This window comes from Labrus bergylta, chromosome 13 (assembly GCF_963930695.1).
Source record: "Labrus bergylta chromosome 13, fLabBer1.1, whole genome shotgun sequence".
Lineage (NCBI taxonomy): Eukaryota > Metazoa > Chordata > Actinopteri > Labriformes > Labridae > Labrus > Labrus bergylta.
The window spans coordinates 22,093,059-22,114,935 of NC_089207.1; the positions used below are offsets into that span (position 1 = coordinate 22,093,059).

Consider the following 21,877-nt stretch of genomic DNA (forward strand, 5'->3'; position numbering starts at 1 on the left):
TGTCTAGGAACCATTCTATTTGGGGAAAAGTAATCAAGATTGCTGCTACCAGGTTTGAACAGTAATAGCTTTCATGGAAAGGTGAAATGAATCACCTCAGCTTGTTAACATCTCCCTTCCCTGTTCAGTAGAGTCAACCATAATTTGAGCATTCCTGGAAGTCTGTAAAGGTCAAGGGGCAAATTGGAAATGCTCCCAGGTTTGAATAGTAGAAGTTTCCATACACAAGTGAATTTGTGAAGGTGCTGCTGGGAGTTGAACCCAGGATCTCCTGTTTACTAGACAGGTGCTTTCACCAACTAAGCCACAGCACCCCTTAGAAGAGCACAATTTGGGACCATCACAGCAAATACCTTTGTAGCAATCTTACAAAAGTACCTGAGGTGGGTTGCACCATTGACCTTTGCCTGAAGCTGCACATGAAGTTTTACTGCTCCGAAGACTCAGGTAAATGTAACATAGGCAGGGCTGGAATTTTAACCCAGGATCTCCTGTTTACTAGACAGGCACTTTGACCAACTAAGCCACAGCGCCATCAGCTGCTTCACATGCAAATGTTTCATGTTCAGAGTTTGATTGAATCAACTCAGCTTGTGAACATCTCCCTTCCCTGTTCAGTCAAGTCAATCATAATTTGAGCATCCCTGGCATTCTGTAAAGGTCAAGGGGCAAATTGGAAATGACTGCTGTCAAGTCATGTTTGGTAAGATGACTACCGAGTCTAAAGACATGACACTTCTAATGTAGAGAAAAGCCACTTCTCTCTCCTGGGTGACCTTGAAGAATCCAGTAATATGCAAATCTCGTCCCTGGGTGGGCTCGAACCACCATCCTCTTGGTTAACAGCCCAGCGCGCTGAACGATTGTGCCACAGAGACATGCTGTGATTGCACAGTCCATTCTCGCTGACATGAAACATGTCTTCTTTGATGACATCAGTCTGTCACCTTCAACCTTGTCTAGGAACCATTCTATTTGGGGAAAAGTAATCAAGATTGCTGCTACCAGGTTTGAACAGTAGTAGCTTTCATGGAAAGGTGAAATGAATCACCTCAGCTTGTTAACATCTCCCTTCCCTGTTCAGTAGAGTCAACCATAATTTGAGCATTCCTGGAAGTCTGTAAAGGTCAAGGGGCAAATTGGAAATGCTCCCAGGTTTGAATAGTAGAAGTTTCCATACACAAGTGAATTTGTGAAGGTGCTGCTGGGAGTTGAACCCAGGATCTCCTGTTTACTAGACAGGTGCTTTCACCAACTAAGCCACAGCAACCCTTAGAAAAGCATAATTTGGGACCATCACAGCAAATACCTTTGCAGCAATCTTACAAAAGTACCTGAGGTGGGTTGCACCATTGACCTTTGCCTGAAGATGCACATGAAGTTTTACTGCTCCGAAAACTCAGGTAAATGCAACATAGGTACCGCTTACATTCAAACCCAGGATCTCCTGTTTACTAGATAGGCACTTTGACCAACTAAGCCAGGGCTCCACCAGCTGCTTTGCATATGAATGTTTCATGTTCAGAGTTTGATTGAATCAACTCAGCTTGTGAACGTCTCCCTTCCCTGTTAAGTCAAGTCAATCATAATTTGAGCGTCCCTGGCATTCTGTAAAGGTCAAGGGTTGAATTGGAAATGACTGCTGTGAAGTCATGTTTGGTAAGATGACTACCGAGTCTAAAGACATGACACTTGTCATGTAGAGAAAAGTCACTTCTCTCTCCTGGGTGACCTTGAAGAATCCAGTAATATTCAATTCTCGTTCTTGGGTGGGCTCAAACCACAGTCCTCTCGGTTAACAGCCAAGCGTGCTGACAGATTGCGCAACAGAGACATGCTGTGATTGCTGAGTCCATTCTTGTTGACATGAAACATGTCTTCTTTGGTGACATCAGTGTGTCTCCTCCAATCTTGTCTAGAAAAGGTTCTATTCGGGGAAAAGTAATCAAAGGTTCTACTCCCAGGTTTGAACAGTTGAAGCTTTCATAGACAGGTGAATTTGTGAAGGTGCTGCTGGGAGTTGAACCCAGGATCTCCTGTTTACTAGACAGGTGCTTTCACCAACTAAGCCACAGCACCCCTTAGAAGAGCACAATTTGGGACCATCACAGCAAATACCTTTGTAGCAATCTTACAAAAGTACCTGAGGTGGGTTGCACCATTGACCTTTGCCTGAAGCTGCACATGAAGTTTTACTGCTCCGAAGACTCAGGTAAATGTAACATAGGCAGGGCTGGAATTTTAACCCAGGATCTCCTGTTTACTAGACAGGCACTTTGACCAACTAAGCCACAGCGCCATCAGCTGCTTCACATGCAAATGTTTCATGTTCAGAGTTTGATTGAATCAACTCAGCTTGTGAACATCTCCCTTCCCTGTTCAGTCAAGTCAATCATAATTTGAGCATCCCTGGCATTCTGTAAAGGTCAAGGGGCAAATTGGAAATGACTGCTGTCAAGTCATGTTTGGTAAGATGACTACCGAGTCTAAAGACATGACATTTGTAATGTAGAGAAAAGACACTTCTCTCTCCTGGGTGACCTTGAAGAATCCAGTAACATGCAATTCTCGTCCCTGGGTGGGCTCGAACCACCATCCTCTCGGTTAACAGCCGAGCGCGCTGACCGATTGCGCCACAGAGACATGCTGTGATTTTACAGTCCATTCTCACTGACATGAAACATGTCTTCTTTGATGACATCAGTCTGTCACCTTCAACCTTGTCTAGGAACCATTCTATTTGGGGAAAAGTAATCAAGATTGCTGCTACCAGGTTTGAACAGTAGTAGCTTTCATGGAAAGGTGAAATGAATCACCTCAGCTTGTTAACATCTCCCTTCCCTGTTGAGTAGAGTCAACCATAATTAGAGCATTCCTGGCAGTCTGTAAAGGTCAAGGGGCAAATTGGAAATGACTGCTGTCAAGTCATGTTTGGTAAGATGACTACCGAGTGTAAAGACATGACACTTGTCATGTAGAGAAAAGCCACTTCTCTCTCCTGGGTGACCTTGAAGAATCCAGTAATATTCAATTCTCGTCCTTGGGCGGGCTCAAACCACAGTCCTCTCGGTTAACAGCCGAGCGCGCTGACAGATTGCGCAACAGAGGCATGCTGTGATTGCCGAGTCCATTCTCGCTGACATGAAACATGTCTTCTTTGGTGACATCAGTGTGTCTCCTTCAATCTTGTCTAGAAAAGATTCTATTTGGGGAAAAGTAATCAAAGGTTTGACTCCCATGTTTGAACAGTTGAAGCTTTTATAGACAGGTGAATTTGTGAAGGTGCTGCTGGGAGTTGAACCCAGGATCTCCTGTTTACTAGACAGGCGCTTTCACCAACTAAGCCACAGCACCCTTTACAGGAGTACAATTCTGGACCATCACAGCAAATACCTTTGTAGCAATCTTACAAAAGTACCTGAGGTGGGTTGCACCATTGACCTTTGCCTGAAGCTGCACATGAAGTTTTACTGCTCCGAAAACTCAGGTAAATGCAACATAGGTACTGCTTAGATTCAAACCCAGGATCTCCTGTTTACTACATAGGCACTTTGACCAACTAAGCCAGGGCTCCACCAGCTGTTTTGCATGTGAATGTTTCATGTTCAGAGTTTGATTGAATCAACTCAGCTTGTGAACATCTCCCTTCCCTGTTAAGTCAAGTCAATCATAATTTGAGCATCCCTGGCATTCTGTAAAGGTCAAGGGGCAAATTGGAAATGACTGCTGTGAAGTGATGTTTGATAAGATGACTACCGAGTCTAAAGACATGACACTTGTAATGTAGAGAAAAGCCACTTCTCTCTCCTGGGTGACCTTGAAGAATCCAGTAATATGCAATTCTCGTCCCTGGGTGGGCTCGAACCACCATCCTCTCGGTTAACAGCCGAGCGTGCTGACCAATTGCGCAACAGAGGCATGCTGTGATTGCCGAGTCCATTCTCGCTGACATGAAACATGTCTTCTTTGGTGACATCAGTGTGTCTCCTTCAATCTTGTCTAGAAAAGATTCTATTTGGGGAAAAGTAATCAAAGGTTTGACTCCCATGTTTGAACAGTTGAAGCTTTTATAGACAGGTGAATTTGTGAAGGTGCTGCTGGGAGTTGAACCCAGGATCTCCTGTTTACTAGACAGGCGCTTTCACCAACTAAGCCACAGCACCCTTTACAGGAGTACAATTCTGGACCATCACAGCAAATACCTTTGTAGCAATCTTACAAAAGTACCTGAGGTGGGTTGCACCATTGACCTTTGCCTGAAGCTGCACATGAAGTTTTACTGCTCCGAAGACTCAGGTAAATGTAACATAGACAGCGCTGGAATTTTATCCCAGGATCTCCTGTTTACTAGACAGGCACTTTGACCAACTAAGCCACAGCGCCATCAGCTGCTTCACATGTGAATGTTTCATGTTCAGAGTTTGATTGAATCAACTCAGCTTGTGAACATCTCCCTTCCCTGTTCAGTCAAGTCAATCATAATTTGAGCATCCCTGGCATTCTGTAAAGGTCAAGGGGCAAATTGGAAATGACTGCTGTGAAGTCATGTTTGATAAGATGACTACCGAGTCTAAAGACATGACACTTGTAATGTAGAGAAAAGCCACTTCTCTCTCCTGGGTGACCTTGAAGAATCCAGTAATATGCAATTCTCGTCCCTGGGTGGGCTCGAACCACCATCCTCTTGGTTAACAGCCGAGCGCGCTGACCAATTGCGCCACAGAGACATGCTGTGATTGCAGAGTCCATTCTCGCTGACAAGAAACATGTCTTCTTTGATGACATCAGTCTGTCACCTTCAACCTTGTCTAGGAACCATTCTATTTGGGGAAAAGTAATCAAGATTGCTGCTACCAGGTTTGAACAGTAGTAGCTTTCATGGACAGGTGAAATGTATCACCTCAGCTTGTTAACATCTCCCTTCCCTGTTCAGTCAAGTCAACCATAATTAGAGCATTCCTGGCAGTCTGTAAAGGTCAAGGGGCAAATTGGAAATGCTCCCAGGTTTGAACAGTAGAAGTTTCCATCCACAAGTGAATTTGTGAAGGTGCTGCTGGGAGTTGAACCCAGGATCTCCTGTTTACTAGACAGGTGCTTTCACCAACTAAGCCACAGCACCCCTTGAAAAAAAAAGCATAATTTGGGACCATCACAGCAAATACCTTTGCAGCAATCTTACAAAAGTACTTGAGGCGGGTTGCACCATTGACCTTTGCCTGAAGATGCACATGAAGTTTTACTGCTCCGAAAACTCAGGTAAATGCAACATAGGTACTGCTTAGATTCAAACCCAGGATCTCCTGTTTACTACACAGGCACTTTGACCAACTAAGCCAGGGCTCCACCAGCTGTTTTGCATGTGAATGTTTCATGTTCAGAGTTTGATTGAATCAACTCAGCTTGTGAACATCTCCCTTCCCTGTTCAGTCAAGTCAATCATAATTTGAGCATCCCTGGCATTCTGTAAAGGTCAAGGGGCAAATTGGAAATGACTGCTGTCAAGTCATGTTTGATAAGATGACTACCGAGTCTAAAGACATGACACTTGTAATGTAGAGAAAAGCCACTTCTCTCTCCTGGGTGACCTTGAAGAATCCAGTAATATGCAATTCTCGTCCCTGGGTGGGCTCGAACCACCATCCTCTCGGTTAACAGCCGAGCGCGCTGACCAATTGCGCCACAGAGACATGCTGTGATTGCAGAGTCCATTCTCGCTGACAAGAAACATGTCTTCTTTGATGACATCAGTCTGTCACCTTCAACCTTGTCTAGGAACCATTCTATTTGGGGAAAAGTAATCAAGATTGCTGCTACCAGGTTTGAACAGTAGTAGCTTTCATGGACAGGTGAAATGTATCACCTCAGCTTGTTAACATCTCCCTTCCCTGTTCAGTCAAGTCAACCATAATTAGAGCATTCCTGGCAGTCTGTAAAGGTCAAGGGGCAAATTGGAAATGCTCCCAGGTTTGAACAGTAGAAGTTTCCATCCACAAGTGAATTTGTGAAGGTGCTGCTGGGAGTTGAACCCAGGATCTCCTGTTTACTAGACAGGTGCTTTCACCAACTAAGCCACAGCACCCCTTGAAAAAAAAAGCATAATTTGGGACCATCACAGCAAATACCTTTGCAGCAATCTTACAAAAGTACTTGAGGCGGGTTGCACCATTGACCTTTGCCTGAAGATGCACATGAAGTTTTACTGCTCCGAAAACTCAGGTAAATGCAACATAGGTACTGCTTAGATTCAAACCCAGGATCTCCTGTTTACTACACAGGCACTTTGACCAACTAAGCCAGGGCTCCACCAGCTGTTTTGCATGTGAATGTTTCATGTTCAGAGTTTGATTGAATCAACTCAGCTTGTGAACATCTCCCTTCCCTGTTCAGTCAAGTCAATCATAATTTGAGCATCCCTGGCATTCTGTAAAGGTCAAGGGGCAAATTGGAAATGACTGCTGTCAAGTCATGTTTGATAAGATGACTACCGAGTCTAAAGACATGACACTTGTAATGTAGAGAAAAGCCACTTCTCTCTCCTGGGTGACCTTGAAGAATCCAGTAATATGCAATTCTCGTCCCTGGGTGGGCTCGAACCACCATCCTCTCGGTTAACAGCCGAGCGCGCTGACCAATTGCGCCACAGAGACATGCTGTGATTGCAGAGTCCATTCTCGCTGACAAGAAACATGTCTTCTTTGATGACATCAGTCTGTCACCTTCAACCTTGTCTAGGAACCATTCTATTTGGGGAAAAGTAATCAAGATTGCTGCTACCAGGTTTGAACAGTAGTAGCTTTCATGGACAGGTGAAATGTATCATCTCAGCTTGTTAACATCTCCCTTCCCTGTTCAGTCAAGTCAACCATAATTAGAGCATTCCTGGCAGTCTGTAAAGGTCAAGGGGCAAATTGGAAATGCTCCCAGGTTTGAACAGTAGAAGTTTCCATACACAAGTTAATTTGTGAAGGTGCTGCTGGGAGTTGAACCCAGGATCTCCTGTTTACTAGACAGGTGCTTTCACCAACTAAGCCACAGCAACCCTTGAAAAAAAAAGCATAATTTGGGACCATCACAGCAAATACCTTTGCAGCAATCTTACAAAAGTACCTGAGGTGGGTTGCACCATTGACCTTTGCCTGAAGATGCACATGAAGTTTTACTGCTCCGAAAACTCAGGTAAATGCAACATAGGTACCGCTTTGATTCAAACCCAGGATCTCCTGTTTACTACATAGGCACTTTGACCAACTAAGCCAGGGCTCCACCAGCTGTTTTGCATGTGAATGTTTCATGTTCAGAGTTTGATTGAATCAACTCAGCTTGTGAACATCTCCCTTCCCTGTTAAGTCAAGTCAATCATAATTTGAGCATCCCTGGCATTCTGTAAAGGTCAAGGGGCAAATTGGAAATGACTGCTGTGAAGTCATGTTTGGTAAGATGACTACCGAGTCTAAAGACATGACACTTGTCATGTAGAGAAAAGTCACTTCTCTCTCCTGGGTGACCTTGAAGAATCCAGTAATATTCAATTCTCGCCCTTGGGTGGGCTCAAACCACAGTCCTCTCGGTTAACAGCCGAGCGCGCTGACAGATTGCGCAACACAGACATGCTGTGATTGCTGAGTCCATTCTCGCTGACATGAAACATGTCTTCTTTGGTGACATCAGTGTGTCTCCTTCAATTTTGTCTAGAAAAGGTTCTATTCGTGGGAAAAGTAATCAAAGGTTCTACTCCCAGGTTTGAACAGTTGAAGCTTTCATAGACAGGTGAATTTGTGAAGGTGCTGCTGGGAGTTGAACCCAGGATCTCCTGTTTACTAGACAGGTGCTTTCACCAACTAAGCCACAGCACCCCTTAGAAGAGTACAATTTGGGACCATCACAGCAAATACCTTTGTAGCAATCTTACAAAAGTACCTGAGGTGGGTTGCACCATTGACCTTTGCCTGAAGCTGCACATGAAGTTTTACTGCTCCGAAGACTCAGGTAAATGTAACATAGACAGCGCTGGAATTTTATCCCAGGATCTCCTGTTTACTAGACAGGCACTTTGACCAACTAAGCCACAGCGCCATCAGCTGCTTCACATGTGAATGTTTCATGTTCAGAGTTTCATTGAATCAACTCAGCTTGTGAACATCTCCCTTCCCTGTTCAGTCAAGTCAATCATAATTTGAGCATCCCTGGCATTCTGTAAAGGTCAAGGGGCAAATTGGAAATGACTGCTGTGAAGTGATGTTTGATAAGATGACTACCGAGTCTAAAGACATGACACTTGTAATGTAGAGAAAAGCCACTTCTCTCTCCTGGGTGACCTTGAAGAATCCAGTAATATGCAATTCTCGTCCCTGGGTGGGCTCGAACCACCATCCTCTCGGTTAACAGCCGAGCGTGCTGACCAATTGCGCCACAGAGACATGCTGTGATTGCAGAGTCCATTCTCGCTGACAAGAAACATGTCTTCTTTGATGACATCAGTCTGTCACCTTCAACCTTGTCTAGGAACCATTCTATTTGGGGAAAAGTAATCAAGATTGCTGCTACCAGGTTTGAACAGTAGTAGCTTTCATGGACAGGTGAAATGTATCACCTCAGCTTGTTAACATCTCCCTTCCCTGTTCAGTCAAGTCAACCATAATTAGAGCATTCCTGGCAGTCTGTAAAGGTCAAGGGGCAAATTGGAAATGCTCCCAGGTTTGAACAGTAGAAGATTCCATACACAAGTGAATTTGTGAAGGTGCTGCTGGGAGTTGAACCCAGGATCTCCTGTTTACTAGACAGGTGCTTTCACCAACTAAGCCACAGCACCCCTTGAAAAAAAAAGCATAATTTGGGACCATCACAGCAAATACCTTTGCAGCAATCTTACAAAAGTACTTGAGGCGGGTTGCACCATTGACCTTTGCCTGAAGATGCACATGAAGTTTTACTGCTCCGAAAACTCAGGTAAATGCAACATAGGTACTGCTTAGATTCAAACCCAGGATCTCCTGTTTACTACACAGGCACTTTGACCAACTAAGCCAGGGCTCCACCAGCTGTTTTGCATGTGAATGTTTCATGTTCAGAGTTTGATTGAATCAACTCAGCTTGTGAACATCTCCCTTCCCTGTTCAGTCAAGTCAATCATAATTTGAGCATCCCTGGCATTCTGTAAAGGTCAAGGGGCAAATTGGAAATGACTGCTGTGAAGTGATGTTTGATAAGATGACTACCGAGTCTAAAGACATGACACTTGTAATGTAGAGAAAAGCCACTTCTCTCTCCTGGGTGACCTTGAAGAATCCAGTAATATGCAATTCGCGTCCCTGGGTGGGCTCGAACCACCATCCTCTCGGTTAACAGCCGAGCGCGCTGACCAATTGCGCCACAGAGACATGCTGTGATTGCAGAGTCCATTCTCGCTGACAAGAAACATGTCTTCTTTGATGACATCAGTCTGTCACCTTCAACCTTGTCTAGGAACCATTCTATTTGGGGAAAAGTAATCAAGATTGCTGCTACCAGGTTTGAGCAGTAGTAGCTTTCATGGACAGGTGAAATGTATCATCTCAGCTTGTTAACATCTCCCTTCCCTGTTCAGTCAAGTCAACCATAATTAGAGCATTCCTGGCAGTCTGTAAAGGTCAAGGGGCAAATTGGAAATGCTCCCAGGTTTGAACAGTAGAAGTTTCCATACACAAGTGAATTTGTGAAGGTGCTGCTGGGAGTTGAACCCAGGATCTCCTGTTTACTAGACAGGTGCTTTCACCAACTAAGCCACAGCAACCCTTGAAAAAAAAAGCATAATTTGGGACCATCACAGCAAATACCTTTGCAGCAATCTTACAAAAGTACCTGAGGTGGGTTGCACCATTGACCTTTGCCTGAAGATGCACATGAAGTTTTACTGCTCCGAAAACTCAGGTAAATGCAACATAGGTACCGCTTTGATTCAAACCCAGGATCTCCTGTTTACTACATAGGCACTTTGACCAACTAAGCCAGGGCTCCACCAGCTGTTTTGCATGTGAATGTTTCATGTTCAGAGTTTGATTGAATCAACTCAGCTTGTGAACATCTCCCTTCCCTGTTAAGTCAAGTCAATCATAATTTGAGCATCCCTGGCATTCTGTAAAGGTCAAGGGGCAAATTGGAAATGACTGCTGTGAAGTCATGTTTGGTAAGATGACTACCGAGTCTAAAGACATGACACTTGTCATGTAGAGAAAAGTCACTTCTCTCTCCTGGGTGACCTTGAAGAATCCAGTAATATTCTATTCTCGCCCTTGGGTGGGCTCAAACCACAGTCCTCTCGGTTAACAGCCGAGCGCGCTGACAGATTGCGCAACACAGACATGCTGTGATTGCCGAGTCCATTCTCGCTGACATGAAACATGTCTTCTTTGGTGACATCAGTGTGTCTCCTTCAATTTTGTCTAGAAAAGGTTCTATTCGTAGGAAAAGTAATCAAAGGTTCTACTCCCAGGTTTGAACAGTTGAAGCTTTCATAGACAGGTGAATTTGTGAAGGTGCTGCTGGGAGTTGAACCCAGGATCTCCTGTTTACTAGACAGGTGCTTTCACCAACTAAGCCACAGCACCCCTTAGAAGAGCACAATTTGGGACCATCACAGCAAATACCTTTGTAGCAATCTTACAAAAGTACCTGAGGTGGGTTGCACCATTGACCTTTGCCTGAAGCTGCACATGAAGTTTTACTGCTCCGAAGACTCAGGTAAATGTAACATAGACAGCGCTGGAATTTTATCCCAGGATCTCCTGTTTACTACACAGGCACTTTGACCAACTAAGCCACAGCGCCATCAGCTGCTTCACATGTGAATGTTTCATGTTCAGAGTTTCATTGAATCAACTCAGCTTGTGAACATCTCCCTTCCCTGTTCAGTCAAGTCAATCATAATTTGAGCATCCCTGGCATTCTGTAAAGGTCAAGGGGCAAATTGGAAATGACTGCTGTGAAGTGATGTTTGATAAGATGACTACCGAGTCTAAAGACATGACACTTGTAATGTAGAGAAAAGCCACTTCTCTCTCCTGGGTGACCTTGAAGAATCCAGTAATATGCAATTCTCGTCCCTGGGTGGGCTCGAACCACCATCCTCTTGGTTAACAGCCGAGCGCGCTGACCAATTGCGCCACAGAGACATGCTGTGATTGCAGAGTCCATTCTCGCTGACAAGAAACATGTCTTCTTTGGTGACATCAGTGTGTCTCCTTCAATTTTGTCTAGAAAAGGTTCTATTCGTGGGAAAAGTAATCAAAGGTTCTACTCCCAGGTTTGAACAGTTGAAGCTTTCATAGACAGGTGAATTTGTGAAGGTGCTGCTGGGAGTTGAACCCAGGATCTCCTGTTTACTAGACAGGTGCTTTCACCAACTAAGCCACAGCACCCCTTAGAAGAGTACAATTTGGGACCATCACAGCAAATACCTTTGTAGCAATCTTACAAAAGTACCTGAGGTGGGTTGCACCATTGACCTTTGCCTGAAGCTGCACATGAAGTTTTACTGCTCCGAAGACTCAGGTAAATGTAACATAGACAGCGCTGGAATTTTATCCCAGGATCTCCTGTTTACTAGACAGGCACTTTGACCAACTAAGCCACAGCGCCATCAGCTGCTTCACATGTGAATGTTTCATGTTCAGAGTTTCATTGAATCAACTCAGCTTGTGAACATCTCCCTTCCCTGTTCAGTCAAGTCAATCATAATTTGAGCATCCCTGGCATTCTGTAAAGGTCAAGGGGCAAATTGGAAATGACTGCTGTGAAGTGATGTTTGATAAGATGACTACCGAGTCTAAAGACATGACACTTGTAATGTAGAGAAAAGCCACTTCTCTCTCCTGGGTGACCTTGAAGAATCCAGTAATATGCAATTCTCGTCCCTGGGTGGGCTCGAACCACCATCCTCTCGGTTAACAGCCGAGCGTGCTGACCAATTGCGCCACAGAGACATGCTGTGATTGCAGAGTCCATTCTCGCTGACAAGAAACATGTCTTCTTTGATGACATCAGTCTGTCACCTTCAACCTTGTCTAGGAACCATTCTATTTGGGGAAAAGTAATCAAGATTGCTGCTACCAGGTTTGAACAGTAGTAGCTTTCATGGACAGGTGAAATGTATCACCTCAGCTTGTTAACATCTCCCTTCCCTGTTCAGTCAAGTCAACCATAATTAGAGCATTCCTGGCAGTCTGTAAAGGTCAAGGGGCAAATTGGAAATGCTCCCAGGTTTGAACAGTAGAAGATTCCATACACAAGTGAATTTGTGAAGGTGCTGCTGGGAGTTGAACCCAGGATCTCCTGTTTACTAGACAGGTGCTTTCACCAACTAAGCCACAGCACCCCTTGAAAAAAAAAGCATAATTTGGGACCATCACAGCAAATACCTTTGCAGCAATCTTACAAAAGTACTTGAGGCGGGTTGCACCATTGACCTTTGCCTGAAGATGCACATGAAGTTTTACTGCTCCGAAAACTCAGGTAAATGCAACATAGGTACTGCTTAGATTCAAACCCAGGATCTCCTGTTTACTACACAGGCACTTTGACCAACTAAGCCAGGGCTCCACCAGCTGTTTTGCATGTGAATGTTTCATGTTCAGAGTTTGATTGAATCAACTCAGCTTGTGAACATCTCCCTTCCCTGTTCAGTCAAGTCAATCATAATTTGAGCATCCCTGGCATTCTGTAAAGGTCAAGGGGCAAATTGGAAATGACTGCTGTGAAGTGATGTTTGATAAGATGACTACCGAGTCTAAAGACATGACACTTGTAATGTAGAGAAAAGCCACTTCTCTCTCCTGGGTGACCTTGAAGAATCCAGTAATATGCAATTCGCGTCCCTGGGTGGGCTCGAACCACCATCCTCTCGGTTAACAGCCGAGCGCGCTGACCAATTGCGCCACAGAGACATGCTGTGATTGCAGAGTCCATTCTCGCTGACAAGAAACATGTCTTCTTTGATGACATCAGTCTGTCACCTTCAACCTTGTCTAGGAACCATTCTATTTGGGGAAAAGTAATCAAGATTGCTGCTACCAGGTTTGAGCAGTAGTAGCTTTCATGGACAGGTGAAATGTATCATCTCAGCTTGTTAACATCTCCCTTCCCTGTTCAGTCAAGTCAACCATAATTAGAGCATTCCTGGCAGTCTGTAAAGGTCAAGGGGCAAATTGGAAATGCTCCCAGGTTTGAACAGTAGAAGTTTCCATACACAAGTGAATTTGTGAAGGTGCTGCTGGGAGTTGAACCCAGGATCTCCTGTTTACTAGACAGGTGCTTTCACCAACTAAGCCACAGCAACCCTTGAAAAAAAATGCATAATTTGGGACCATCACAGCAAATACCTTTGCAGCAATCTTACAAAAGTACCTGAGGTGGGTTGCACCATTGACCTTTGCCTGAAGATGCACATGAAGTTTTACTGCTCCGAAAACTCAGGTAAATGCAACATAGGTACCGCTTTGATTCAAACCCAGGATCTCCTGTTTACTACATAGGCACTTTGACCAACTAAGCCAGGGCTCCACCAGCTGTTTTGCATGTGAATGTTTCATGTTCAGAGTTTGATTGAATCAACTCAGCTTGTGAACATCTCCCTTCCCTGTTAAGTCAAGTCAATCATAATTTGAGCATCCCTGGCATTCTGTAAAGGTCAAGGGGCAAATTGGAAATGACTGCTGTGAAGTCATGTTTGGTAAGATGACTACCGAGTCTAAAGACATGACACTTGTCATGTAGAGAAAAGTCACTTCTCTCTCCTGGGTGACCTTGAAGAATCCAGTAATATTCAATTCTCGCCCTTGGGTGGGCTCAAACCACAGTCCTCTCGGTTAACAGCCGAGCGCGCTGACAGATTGCGCAACACAGACATGCTGTGATTGCCGAGTCCATTCTCGCTGACATGAAACATGTCTTCTTTGGTGACATCAGTGTGTCTCCTTCAATTTTGTCTAGAAAAGGTTCTATTCGTAGGAAAAGTAATCAAAGGTTCTACTCCCAGGTTTGAACAGTTGAAGCTTTCATAGACAGGTGAATTTGTGAAGGTGCTGCTGGGAGTTGAACCCAGGATCTCCTGTTTACTAGACAGGTGCTTTCACCAACTAAGCCACAGCACCCCTTAGAAGAGCACAATTTGGGACCATCACAGCAAATACCTTTGTAGCAATCTTACAAAAGTACCTGAGGTGGGTTGCACCATTGACCTTTGCCTGAAGCTGCACATGAAGTTTTACTGCTCCGAAGACTCAGGTAAATGTAACATAGACAGCGCTGGAATTTTATCCCAGGATCTCCTGTTTACTACACAGGCACTTTGACCAACTAAGCCACAGCGCCATCAGCTGCTTCACATGTGAATGTTTCATGTTCAGAGTTTCATTGAATCAACTCAGCTTGTGAACATCTCCCTTCCCTGTTCAGTCAAGTCAATCATAATTTGAGCATCCCTGGCATTCTGTAAAGGTCAAGGGGCAAATTGGAAATGACTGCTGTGAAGTGATGTTTGATAAGATGACTACCGAGTCTAAAGACATGACACTTGTAATGTAGAGAAAAGCCACTTCTCTCTCCTGGGTGACCTTGAAGAATCCAGTAATATGCAATTCTCGTCCCTGGGTGGGCTCGAACCACCATCCTCTTGGTTAACAGCCGAGCGCGCTGACCAATTGCGCCACAGAGACATGCTGTGATTGCAGAGTCCATTCTCGCTGACAAGAAACATGTCTTCTTTGATGACATCAGTCTGTCACCTTCAACCTTGTCTAGGAACCATTCTATTTGGGGAAAAGTAATCAAGATTGCTGCTACCAGGTTTGAACAGTAGTAGCTTTCATGGACAGGTGAAATGTATCACCTCAGCTTGTTAACATCTCCCTTCCCTGTTCAGTCAAGTCAACCATAATTAGAGCATTCCTGGCAGTCTGTAAAGGTCAAGGGGCAAATTGGAAATGCTCCCAGGTTTGAACAGTAGAAGTTTCCATACACAAGTGAATTTGTGAAGGTGCTGCTGGGAGTTGAACCCAGGATCTCCTGTTTACTAGACAGGTGCTTTCACCAACTAAGCCACAGCACCCCTTGAAAAAAAAAGCATAATTTGGGACCATCACAGCAAATACCTTTGCAGCAATCTTACAAAAGTACTTGAGGCGGGTTGCACCATTGACCTTTGCCTGAAGATGCACATGAAGTTTTACTGCTCCGAAAACTCAGGTAAATGCAACATAGGTACTGCTTAGATTCAAACCCAGGATCTCCTGTTTACTACACAGGCACTTTGACCAACTAAGCCAGGGCTCCACCAGCTGTTTTGCATGTGAATGTTTCATGTTCAGAGTTTGATTGAATCAACTCAGCTTGTGAACATCTCCCTTCCCTGTTCAGTCAAGTCAATCATAATTTGAGCATCCCTGGCATTCTGTAAAGGTCAAGGGGCAAATTGGAAATGACTGCTGTGAAGTGATGTTTGATAAGATGACTACCGAGTCTAAAGACATGACACTTGTCATGTAGAGAAAAGCCACTTCTCTCTCCTGGGTGACCTTGAAGAATCCAGTAATATGCAATTCTCGTCCCTGGGTGGGCTCGAACCACCATCCTCTCGGTTAACAGCCGAGCGCGCTGACCAATTGCGCCACAGAGACATGCTGTGATTGCAGAGTCCATTCTCGCTGACAAGAAACATGTCTTCTTTGATGACATCAGTCTGTCACCTTCAACCTTGTCTAGGAACCATTCTATTTGGGGAAAAGTAATCAAGATTGCTGCTACCAGGTTTGAACAGTAGTAGCTTTCATGGACAGGTGAAATGTATCACCTCAGCTTGTTAACATCTCCCTTCCCTGTTCAGTCAAGTCAACCATATTTAGAGCATTCCTGGCAGTCTGTAAAGGTCAAGGGGCAAATTGGAAATGCTCCCAGGTTTGAACAGTAGAAGTTTCCATACACAAGTGAATTTGTGAAGGTGCTGCTGGGAGTTGAACCCAGGATCTCCTGTTTACTAGACAGGTGCTTTCACCAACTAAGCCACAGCAACCCTTGAAAAAAAAAGCATAATTTGGGACCATCACAGCAAATACCTTTGCAGCAATCTTACAAAAGTACCTGAGGTGGGTTGCACCATTGACCTTTGCCTGAAGATGCACATGAAGTTTTACTGCTCCGAAAACTCAGGTAAATGCAACATAGGTACCGCTTTGATTCAAACCCAGGATCTCCTGTTTACTACATAGGCACTTTGACCAACTAAGCCAGGGCTCCACCAGCTGTTTTGCATGTGAATGTTTCATGTTCAGAGTTTGATTGAATCAACTCAGCTTGTGAACATCTCCCTTCCCTGTTAAGTCAAGTCAATCATAATTTGAGCATCCCTGGCATTCTGTAAAGGTCAAGGGGCAAATTGGAAATGACTGCTGTGAAGTCATGTTTGGTAAGATGACTACCGAGTCTAAAGACATGACACTTGTCATGTAGAGAAAAGTCACTTCTCTCTCCTGGGTGACCTTGAAGAATCCAGTAATATTCAATTCTCGCCCTTGGGTGGGCTCAAACCACAGTCCTCTCGGTTAACAGCCGAGCGCGCTGACAGATTGCGCAACACAGACATGCTGTGATTGCCGAGTCCATTCTCGCTGACATGAAACATGTCTTCTTTGGTGACATCAGTGTGTCTCCTTCAATTTTGTCTAGAAAAGGTTCTATTTGTGGGAAAAGTAATCAAAGGTTCTACTCCCAGGTTTGAACAGTTGAAGCTTTCATAGACAGGTGAATTTGTGAAGGTGCTGCTGGGAGTTGAACCCAGGATCTCCTGTTTACTAGACAGGTGCTTTCACCAACTAAGCCACAGCACCCCTTAGAAGAGTACAATTTGGGACCATCACAGCAAATACCTTTGTAGCAATCTTACAAAAGTACCTGAGGTGGGTTGCACCATTGACCTTTGCCTGAAGCTGCACATGAAGTTTTACTGCTCCGAAGACTCAGGTAAATGTAACATAGACAGCGCTGGAATTTTATCCCAGGATCTCCTGTTTACTAGACAGGCACTTTGACCAACTAAGCCACAGCGCCATCAGCTGCTTCACATGTGAATGTTGCATGTTCAGAGTTTCATTGAATCAACTCAGCTTGTGAACATCTCCCTTCCCTGTTCAGTCAAGTCAATCATAATTTGAGCATCCCTGGCATTCTGTAAAGGTCAAGGGGCAAATTGGAAATGACTGCTGTGAAGTGATGTTTGATAAGATGACTACCGAGTCTAAAGACATGACACTTGTAATGTAGAGAAAAGCCACTTCTCTCTCCTGGGTGACCTTGAAGAATCCAGTAATATGCAATTCTCGTCCCTGGGTGGGCTCGAACCACCATCCTCTCGGTTAACAGCCGAGCGCGCTGACCAATTGCGCCACAGAGACATGCTGTGATTGCAGAGTCCATTCTCGCTGACAAGAAACATGTCTTCTTTGATGACATCAGTCTGTCACCTTCAACCTTGTCTAGGAACCATTCTATTTGGGGAAAAGTAATCAAGATTGCTGCTACCAGGTTTGAACAGTAGTAGCTTTCATGGACAGGTGAAATGTATCACCTCAGCTTGTTAACATCTCCCTTCCCTGTTCAGTCAAGTCAACCATAATTAGAGCATTCCTGGCAGTCTGTAAAGGTCAAGGGGCAAATTGGAAATGCTCCCAAGTTTGAACAGTAGAAGTTTCCATACACAAGTGAATTTGTGAAGGTGCTGCTGGGAGTTGAACCCAGGATCTCCTGTTTACTAGACAGGTGCTTTCACCAACTAAGCCACAGCAACCCTTGAAAAAAAAAGCATAATTTGGGACCATCACAGCAAATACCTTTGCAGCAATCTTACAAAAGTACCTGAGGTGGGTTGCACCATTGACCTTTGCCTGAAGATGCACATGAAGTTTTACTGCTCCGAAAACTCAGGTAAATGCAACATAGGTACCGCTTTGATTCAAACCCAGGATCTCCTGTTTACTACATAGGCACTTTGACCAACTAAGCCAGGGCTCCACCAGCTGTTTTGCATGTGAATGTTTCATGTTCAGAGTTTGATTGAATCAACTCAGCTTGTGAACATCTCCCTTCCCTGTTAAGTCAAGTCAATCATAATTTGAGCATCCCTGGCATTCTGTAAAGGTCAAGGGGCAAATTGGAAATGACTGCTGTGAAGTCATGTTTGGTAAGATGACTACCGAGTCTAAAGACATGACACTTGTCATGTAGAGAAAAGTCACTTCTCTCTCCTGGGTGACCTTGAAGAATCCAGTAATATTCAATTCTCGCCCTTGGGTGGGCTCAAACCACAGTCCTCTCGGTTAACAGCCGAGCGCGCTGACAGATTGCGCAACACAGACATGCTGTGATTGCCGAGTCCATTCTCGCTGACATGAAACATGTCTTCTTTGGTGACATCAGTGTGTCTCCTTCAATTTTGTCTAGAAAAGGTTCTATTCGTGGGAAAAGTAATGAAGTGTCTGATGTAACTAGGACAGAGATAATATAAGTTTACAATGGGTGCGTCTGGTGATAGTATCTGAAGGAGATTTAGGAGTCCCCTTAGCTGGAATGTTTAAATTGGGGTGTTGTATAGGAGTATTGCCATATATGGTTGTGTAACTTGATGTTTTTATGACCCATGACGGGAAAACAGATGTTTAGATGCATATAAGCAATTGTCTCTGTGTGTTCGACAGAGATCATTATTGGCTTCTTGATCCTCCTGGTCAGACGTGACCAGTGATTCTGTTTCTTGCTTAAATAAAATTATACTCTTTGAAAGCAAGTCAGTCTCAACGGCGAATTTCTTCATCATCAAACATATCAACAACAAGGAAATCCACATCAATTTTGGCGTCACGGAACAGGATCAGTTGGGGCCTTCTGCAGGGGACCACAGCTTGTTTATTATTTCCATCACTTCGTAAGTGTTTCTTTCTTTTTGCTGCACATATTGCGGAGCTGTTTCTGTCGTCTATCGGCAATTTTGGCCGCACTGTCAAAGAACTGAAGTGCAATGATGTGTTGATGTTGGAGTAATTCTCTGTCTAAATTGGGGTTTATTGAGTTAAAAAGTATATAAATAAAGGGGAATAAAATAAAGAAGAGATAAATAAGAGAAGAAGAGATGAATAAAGTTGAAAGGTAATGATAGCATAAGCGCAACTAGTAACGAGACCAGTTAGCTAAATAACCATGCAAGTTTAACAAGGACAGGGCCCATATCCTCTTAACAGTAAGTCATGTGTAAATTAGACACTGAAGTGAAAGTTGGCTTTAAGAAGTAGTCAAATTTGAGTAAAAATAAATAAAGGGGATCCCTGGCCAGGGTATTTGAATAGATGATAAACGTATAATGTAGGAAAATAAAAAAGAAGAAATAAAGATAAGAAGTGTAAAGATAAGAAGTAAAAAGATGAAAAGTGAAGATAAGGAATAAAGATAAGAGTTTTGAGAAAAGTGGGAAAAAAGCGCTGAGTAAAGGAAAAAGTGTGCATTGAAGCATGCAGTGTGAAGTAATTTGTGAAAAGACAATTTGTTAAAAGTCTGACCAAAGTAAAAGATTTGATAGAGGAAAATTATAAATGAGTCGACTTCAAAATCTGAACTGAAATGTGTGTGCACTCGCTGAGGCGCAGCTGTTCTTGGAATGTGTGTGCGTTCAAGCTCTATACAGCCTGAAGTGTTTGTGTGTGTGTGGCTGTTGAAGGTCTTTGTCTCTGTCTGTGTCTTGTCTCTTGTGTTGTGATTTGGATGGTTTTGAGAGGTCTGTGTGGTGTGGAGATGTGTATTTGATCCGGAAATGTTCTTGTATATGTGTGATTGATAAATAGAATAGATGTATTATTAAATAGGCATATATAGCAGGTGATTGGTTAAAAGGCGATTTAGTAACGTATAAGAGGGGACATTTTTGCTTCATCAGTGTTAAAACTCTATGAGCCCTTTGTCTAAGGGGACGTTTATATATCCGATTTGATAAAAAAAAATGAGCCTTTGTTTCAGAGGACTTTTACTTATCTGATCTTCATCAGTGTTAAAAACCTATGAGCCCTTTGTTTCAGGGGACTTTATATATTAAATTTGATAAAAATCTATGAGCCCCTCAGAGGATGTTTGTTTAATCTGATAAATACACATGAGCCTAATAAAGGACGTTTATACATAGCATAAGTGTATATAGTATCTGTTTTTAACAGAAGTGGAGAGACCAGCGAGGATAGTCTGTACCCATTCAGGTAGCAAGTTTCGAGAAAAGAACAGAAAAATTCTTGATAAAGTTTAGAACTGCCGGCTGATTGGAGTGTGAACTTTTCTTTCTGTTTGTTTGAGCGTATGTGTGTGACCACATTATGCTGCAAATTTTGTCTGTTCAAAAAGAACATATAGTTTGGTTTAAAATAGGTGAAGAAGTTGGTTTTGACTATTAGAGAATACATTTTTCTATTTGGCTGTTGACTGGGAGGATACTGTGCTGATTTCTGTGTGTGCATAGACTCTGTGCACAGGGGTGGAGCAGTGATCTTAAAAGTGTGTGTGTTCTGTGCTAGTATATTACCACCCTCTAGGAAATCAACACATTCTGTTTCATTTAATGTCCAATAACTAAGTTTAGCTGAAACATCATATAACAAGACAAAGTTACAAAAGATAATTAGACACTAACTTTATGAACATCCATTGTGAGTAACCCAGTCAGCTCTAGAAACCAGATTCAAAACGGTTCTTTGTGATGCCATTATTTTGCTTTTCTTATTGCCTTACGCCTCAGTCTCTTTATTTCCGGTCTTCACCTAAAATGTGCTTTTATTTAGAAAAAACTGCAAAGGGGACTTCTGCTACATCGTAAAGTTATGGGAGTAAATACATACAGCTAAAATAACAACCAAGAGGAGAAAATGTTACACTTACGTTGGTTTGTGAGGTGGATTTATCTTAAAAACCTCTGTTTGGGTGACTTACTCTCTTTCAGAAGGATGCTACATGCAGCATGTTTCCATGTGTGAGCTCTGAGCTCTGACTCAGTGATGAGTGACAGGAGGATTAAATGCAAATGTAACCTTACTGTGCTTCAACTGTAATCAAATAGATATGATTGGCTTAGTTGTCACTTAATAAATCTTACTTGACCGATAAGTTTCTTTTAATGACTCCACTAGTAAAAAGTGTACATTTCAGTGAAAGTAGGGGTGCCACAACACCCACGGGTGAGATGCGCTTGTCTGTGCATTAAATGCACTAGGTTTGGACCATAGGGTTTGGAGACGATGTTAACCCTTTGACAGCCAGGTTAGACTGGAAGCCCTTGCTAAAATTAGGAGGCGGGTCCAAGAGGCGTTGTCTCACATAGAAAGCCAATTAGCTTACTCCTCCTGTTAAGGGGAGTGGAGAGGTAGCCCCCTCTCCTCCTTCTTCTCTCTGTGGGACACAGAGGGAAGGAAAACACACCCCCAGTAGGGAGACAGCCTTTGCAATAGATAAAAATATATATAGATAAAGATTACAGATAATGTGTGCATATTTCACTGAATTGTTATTGCATTGTGTATATGGATTCAGAGTGATTAAACTTTTGTTTTGTTTTCTTTCTGTTTTCTCTGTTTCTCTCTACTATGCTGTGTGAGAGCTAAAGGGAAGACAGACAGATGGATTGTGTCTGAACTGGATCAGTACAAAAGGCAGATGAGAGGATACCTGGGGGTACTTCACAAGCACTGGAAGCTTGCGGATGACAGCATGTAGGGATCCTGAATCCAGCTTGATCAAGGCCAGTGCGGTTTTATCCACAAACTCTTTCAACAAACACCTGAACTTTTCTATCTGTGTATACACATTTTTTATAGTCAACATCTTTGAT

The 21,877-nt window shown here is 43.4% G+C and overlaps 34 non-coding genes across 34 annotated transcripts; all 34 read right to left on the minus strand.

Moving 5' to 3' along the window:
- Positions 1-240: 240 nt before the first annotated feature.
- On the minus strand, positions 241-314 carry trnat-agu (transfer RNA threonine (anticodon AGU)). Its single transcript has one exon. It is a non-coding gene; the product is annotated as a tRNA-Thr (tRNA).
- Positions 315-804: 490 nt separating this feature from the next.
- On the minus strand, positions 805-878 carry trnan-guu (transfer RNA asparagine (anticodon GUU)). The gene has a single exon. It is a non-coding gene; the product is annotated as a tRNA-Asn (tRNA).
- A 318-nt stretch (positions 879-1,196) lies between these two features.
- Positions 1,197-1,271, minus strand: trnat-agu (transfer RNA threonine (anticodon AGU)). Its single transcript has one exon. It is a non-coding gene; the product is annotated as a tRNA-Thr (tRNA).
- A 734-nt stretch (positions 1,272-2,005) lies between these two features.
- trnat-agu (transfer RNA threonine (anticodon AGU)) lies at positions 2,006-2,079 on the minus strand. Its single transcript has one exon. It is a non-coding gene; the product is annotated as a tRNA-Thr (tRNA).
- Positions 2,080-2,569: 490 nt separating this feature from the next.
- On the minus strand, positions 2,570-2,643 carry trnan-guu (transfer RNA asparagine (anticodon GUU)). The gene has a single exon. It is a non-coding gene; the product is annotated as a tRNA-Asn (tRNA).
- A 637-nt stretch (positions 2,644-3,280) lies between these two features.
- trnat-agu (transfer RNA threonine (anticodon AGU)) lies at positions 3,281-3,354 on the minus strand. Its single transcript has one exon. It is a non-coding gene; the product is annotated as a tRNA-Thr (tRNA).
- A 490-nt stretch (positions 3,355-3,844) lies between these two features.
- Positions 3,845-3,918, minus strand: trnan-guu (transfer RNA asparagine (anticodon GUU)). The gene has a single exon. It is a non-coding gene; the product is annotated as a tRNA-Asn (tRNA).
- Positions 3,919-4,089: 171 nt separating this feature from the next.
- trnat-ugu (transfer RNA threonine (anticodon UGU)) lies at positions 4,090-4,163 on the minus strand. The gene has a single exon. It is a non-coding gene; the product is annotated as a tRNA-Thr (tRNA).
- Positions 4,164-4,653: 490 nt separating this feature from the next.
- On the minus strand, positions 4,654-4,727 carry trnan-guu (transfer RNA asparagine (anticodon GUU)). The gene has a single exon. It is a non-coding gene; the product is annotated as a tRNA-Asn (tRNA).
- Positions 4,728-5,045: 318 nt separating this feature from the next.
- Positions 5,046-5,119, minus strand: trnat-agu (transfer RNA threonine (anticodon AGU)). Its single transcript has one exon. It is a non-coding gene; the product is annotated as a tRNA-Thr (tRNA).
- Positions 5,120-5,613: 494 nt separating this feature from the next.
- On the minus strand, positions 5,614-5,687 carry trnan-guu (transfer RNA asparagine (anticodon GUU)). The gene has a single exon. It is a non-coding gene; the product is annotated as a tRNA-Asn (tRNA).
- Positions 5,688-6,005: 318 nt separating this feature from the next.
- On the minus strand, positions 6,006-6,079 carry trnat-agu (transfer RNA threonine (anticodon AGU)). The gene has a single exon. It is a non-coding gene; the product is annotated as a tRNA-Thr (tRNA).
- A 494-nt stretch (positions 6,080-6,573) lies between these two features.
- trnan-guu (transfer RNA asparagine (anticodon GUU)) lies at positions 6,574-6,647 on the minus strand. Its single transcript has one exon. It is a non-coding gene; the product is annotated as a tRNA-Asn (tRNA).
- Positions 6,648-6,965: 318 nt separating this feature from the next.
- On the minus strand, positions 6,966-7,040 carry trnat-agu (transfer RNA threonine (anticodon AGU)). The gene has a single exon. It is a non-coding gene; the product is annotated as a tRNA-Thr (tRNA).
- Positions 7,041-7,779: 739 nt separating this feature from the next.
- On the minus strand, positions 7,780-7,853 carry trnat-agu (transfer RNA threonine (anticodon AGU)). The gene has a single exon. It is a non-coding gene; the product is annotated as a tRNA-Thr (tRNA).
- A 490-nt stretch (positions 7,854-8,343) lies between these two features.
- trnan-guu (transfer RNA asparagine (anticodon GUU)) lies at positions 8,344-8,417 on the minus strand. The gene has a single exon. It is a non-coding gene; the product is annotated as a tRNA-Asn (tRNA).
- Positions 8,418-8,735: 318 nt separating this feature from the next.
- On the minus strand, positions 8,736-8,809 carry trnat-agu (transfer RNA threonine (anticodon AGU)). The gene has a single exon. It is a non-coding gene; the product is annotated as a tRNA-Thr (tRNA).
- Positions 8,810-9,303: 494 nt separating this feature from the next.
- Positions 9,304-9,377, minus strand: trnan-guu (transfer RNA asparagine (anticodon GUU)). The gene has a single exon. It is a non-coding gene; the product is annotated as a tRNA-Asn (tRNA).
- A 318-nt stretch (positions 9,378-9,695) lies between these two features.
- Positions 9,696-9,770, minus strand: trnat-agu (transfer RNA threonine (anticodon AGU)). Its single transcript has one exon. It is a non-coding gene; the product is annotated as a tRNA-Thr (tRNA).
- A 739-nt stretch (positions 9,771-10,509) lies between these two features.
- Positions 10,510-10,583, minus strand: trnat-agu (transfer RNA threonine (anticodon AGU)). The gene has a single exon. It is a non-coding gene; the product is annotated as a tRNA-Thr (tRNA).
- Positions 10,584-11,073: 490 nt separating this feature from the next.
- On the minus strand, positions 11,074-11,147 carry trnan-guu (transfer RNA asparagine (anticodon GUU)). Its single transcript has one exon. It is a non-coding gene; the product is annotated as a tRNA-Asn (tRNA).
- A 172-nt stretch (positions 11,148-11,319) lies between these two features.
- On the minus strand, positions 11,320-11,393 carry trnat-agu (transfer RNA threonine (anticodon AGU)). The gene has a single exon. It is a non-coding gene; the product is annotated as a tRNA-Thr (tRNA).
- A 490-nt stretch (positions 11,394-11,883) lies between these two features.
- trnan-guu (transfer RNA asparagine (anticodon GUU)) lies at positions 11,884-11,957 on the minus strand. Its single transcript has one exon. It is a non-coding gene; the product is annotated as a tRNA-Asn (tRNA).
- A 318-nt stretch (positions 11,958-12,275) lies between these two features.
- trnat-agu (transfer RNA threonine (anticodon AGU)) lies at positions 12,276-12,349 on the minus strand. The gene has a single exon. It is a non-coding gene; the product is annotated as a tRNA-Thr (tRNA).
- Positions 12,350-12,843: 494 nt separating this feature from the next.
- On the minus strand, positions 12,844-12,917 carry trnan-guu (transfer RNA asparagine (anticodon GUU)). The gene has a single exon. It is a non-coding gene; the product is annotated as a tRNA-Asn (tRNA).
- Positions 12,918-13,235: 318 nt separating this feature from the next.
- On the minus strand, positions 13,236-13,310 carry trnat-agu (transfer RNA threonine (anticodon AGU)). Its single transcript has one exon. It is a non-coding gene; the product is annotated as a tRNA-Thr (tRNA).
- A 739-nt stretch (positions 13,311-14,049) lies between these two features.
- On the minus strand, positions 14,050-14,123 carry trnat-agu (transfer RNA threonine (anticodon AGU)). Its single transcript has one exon. It is a non-coding gene; the product is annotated as a tRNA-Thr (tRNA).
- Positions 14,124-14,613: 490 nt separating this feature from the next.
- Positions 14,614-14,687, minus strand: trnan-guu (transfer RNA asparagine (anticodon GUU)). Its single transcript has one exon. It is a non-coding gene; the product is annotated as a tRNA-Asn (tRNA).
- Positions 14,688-15,005: 318 nt separating this feature from the next.
- trnat-agu (transfer RNA threonine (anticodon AGU)) lies at positions 15,006-15,079 on the minus strand. The gene has a single exon. It is a non-coding gene; the product is annotated as a tRNA-Thr (tRNA).
- A 494-nt stretch (positions 15,080-15,573) lies between these two features.
- On the minus strand, positions 15,574-15,647 carry trnan-guu (transfer RNA asparagine (anticodon GUU)). The gene has a single exon. It is a non-coding gene; the product is annotated as a tRNA-Asn (tRNA).
- Positions 15,648-15,965: 318 nt separating this feature from the next.
- Positions 15,966-16,040, minus strand: trnat-agu (transfer RNA threonine (anticodon AGU)). Its single transcript has one exon. It is a non-coding gene; the product is annotated as a tRNA-Thr (tRNA).
- A 739-nt stretch (positions 16,041-16,779) lies between these two features.
- On the minus strand, positions 16,780-16,853 carry trnat-agu (transfer RNA threonine (anticodon AGU)). The gene has a single exon. It is a non-coding gene; the product is annotated as a tRNA-Thr (tRNA).
- A 490-nt stretch (positions 16,854-17,343) lies between these two features.
- trnan-guu (transfer RNA asparagine (anticodon GUU)) lies at positions 17,344-17,417 on the minus strand. Its single transcript has one exon. It is a non-coding gene; the product is annotated as a tRNA-Asn (tRNA).
- Positions 17,418-17,735: 318 nt separating this feature from the next.
- trnat-agu (transfer RNA threonine (anticodon AGU)) lies at positions 17,736-17,810 on the minus strand. The gene has a single exon. It is a non-coding gene; the product is annotated as a tRNA-Thr (tRNA).
- Between the last annotated feature and the right edge of the window lie 4,067 nt (positions 17,811-21,877).